Source organism: Euleptes europaea, chromosome 17 (assembly GCF_029931775.1).
Source record: "Euleptes europaea isolate rEulEur1 chromosome 17, rEulEur1.hap1, whole genome shotgun sequence".
Taxonomy (NCBI): domain Eukaryota; kingdom Metazoa; phylum Chordata; class Lepidosauria; order Squamata; family Sphaerodactylidae; genus Euleptes; species Euleptes europaea.
Genome location: NC_079328.1, coordinates 38,996,886 through 38,999,248, shown reverse-complemented (window position 1 = coordinate 38,999,248; position 2,363 = coordinate 38,996,886).

Genomic DNA, 2,363 nt, shown 5'->3' with positions numbered 1-2,363 from the left:
CAACTTTTCCTAGCATGACTGTCTTTTCCAGCGACTCTTGTCGTCTCATGATGTGACCAAAATACGATAGCCTCAGTTTAGTCATTTTAGCTTCTAGGGTCAGTTCAGGCTGGATTTGATCTATAACCCACTGATTTGTTTTTTTGGCAGTCCACGGAATTCGTAACACTCTCCTCCAACACCACATTTCAAAGGAATCTATTTTCTTCCTATCAGCTTTCTTCACTGTCCAGCTTTCACACCCATACATAGTAATAGGGAATACGATGGCATGAATCAGTGGGGTATTGTTCCATATATAGGGTTGGATCCAGACTAAATTTTCCACCGACAGAACTGTTTGCTGTCGTGTGCGTGTGTGCAGTCAAGTCACAGCTGACTTATGGTGCTCCCGGAGGGTTTCCAAGGCAAGAGACGTTCAGAGGTGGTTTGCCGTTGCCTGCCTCCACATGGGCCGAGAGAGTTCTGAGAGAACTGTGACTGGCCCAAGGTCCCTCAGAAGGCTTCATGTGGAGGAGTGAGGAATTGAACCCAGTTCTCCATATTAGAGCCCGCTGTCCCTCCTCCCCCTCTACAGCCAATCAGTCCCCCTGAAAATGATGCTCATGTGGGGCAGGGGGTGCTCAGGAATGGAAGGAAGGGCATTTCAGGGGTCCAGTGCAGGAAGAGGGAATTGATGGAAGTTGCACTTAACACCTTCCATTAACGGAAAATGTAGCCTGAATCCGACCCCCTGTCTGTTACATGGGAAACACGCTTATCCAAATTGGCTTGAAGTGGTCAAAAAGACAGTGTCCTTATTCAGTACCCCATTTATCCTTGCAGGACGCCTTCATTTCTGCAGGCCCCTTCTTTAACTAAAGTAGAAAGAGTGAATCCTCATATCCAAACATAGATGGCTTGGCTTCTCTTAAAATGAAAGGAGGACCTTTGGGAGGCAGAGAGACTCTGAGGGTGCTGGGTTGATGTCAATTTGTCCATTCAATCAGGGTTAAGCGCAGTTTAAAGTTGATTCCCAAGGGCACGAGGCCCACCCCCTAAATGGGCAAACGGCTGCCTATTAGTTTGGGAATATGGTGTGGAGGAGACCACTTAAGCATCCCCTTGCTAGTTGCCTGGGCATCAGGTTCCGCACGGGGACCTGGGGCAGATCCAGGAACAATGTATTGTGTGGTTTGTACCCTCTGATTTTGGTGGATGAGCACTGTGGGAAGTCATGAGTAGCATATAGCTAAGCATGCTTTATTCATAGAGTTGCCAGGTTCCCCACACTATGGCCTTTGTCGTTGCAGGAAAAATGGTGAGCAAATTGGGGTTGCATGGTGCATGGTGTTTCTGGAACGGTGATTTTTATGTCCCCGCCTCTCAAAAACTCCTGCTGGCTGCCAGTACTGGGTTGGCAACCCTGTGCTTAAGCATTCTTTGGAGATCTATGCTGGTCCTTCACATGTTATAGGTTTTGATCCGATAATCTTTTAAAACCAGAACTAAGCCACAGGCCTAAAACTGTGGTTTCCAGGTATCAGTTGGAGTGCTGCTTTGGATGTTGTGGCAAACGGTGGTTTGTACTAACCAGAAAGTAAATCCAGGATTGGCGGGGGGGCGGGGGCGGGGAGGAGTGTGAGAGAGACTGTGAGTTGCTTCAAATCCTCTGAACAATGATTTGGTGGATCATTTGGATTGAACTATTGTGTTTAGCATTGCGAACTCCAGTGGATGTCGACTTTCTCTATCACTTAAGGAAGAATCAAACTGGCTTACAATCACCTTTCCTTCCCCTCCCCATCACAGATGTCCTGTGGGGTAGGTGGGACTGAGAGAGTCCAGAGAGAACTGTGACTAGCCCAAGGTCACCCAGCAGGCTTTATATGTAGGAGTGGGGAAACCAACCCCGGTTCACCAGATTACCGTAGTCTCTGCCGCTCATGTGGAGGAATGGGGAATCGAACCTGGTTCTCCAGGTCAGAGTCCACTGCTCTAAACCACACTGCTCTTAACCGCTATACCACACTGGCTGGAGTGAAGAGCAATGTTGTAAGCCGTTTGGGGTCCCCGTTTGCGAGGGTACAAATAAATGCTGGGAACAAATAAATAAATGTCAACGTAATATCAGAATGGTAACAAACCCATAATTAACCATGTGTGTGCATGTGTGTGTTTGTGTGTGTGTGTATATATATATATCCCCACATTCAGGTTGTCAAACAGATCCATCAGAGAGCAGATGTTCAAATATGCAAAGAAGGTCTTGGTGTACATGAAAGAAGAATGAAGAAAGGGGAAATAGGGAAAAAAAACCTTAGAAATCAGCGCCCCCAAATAACTGCATGAAAGGTTGGCCGTGTCCTTTAAAAAAAAAAAAA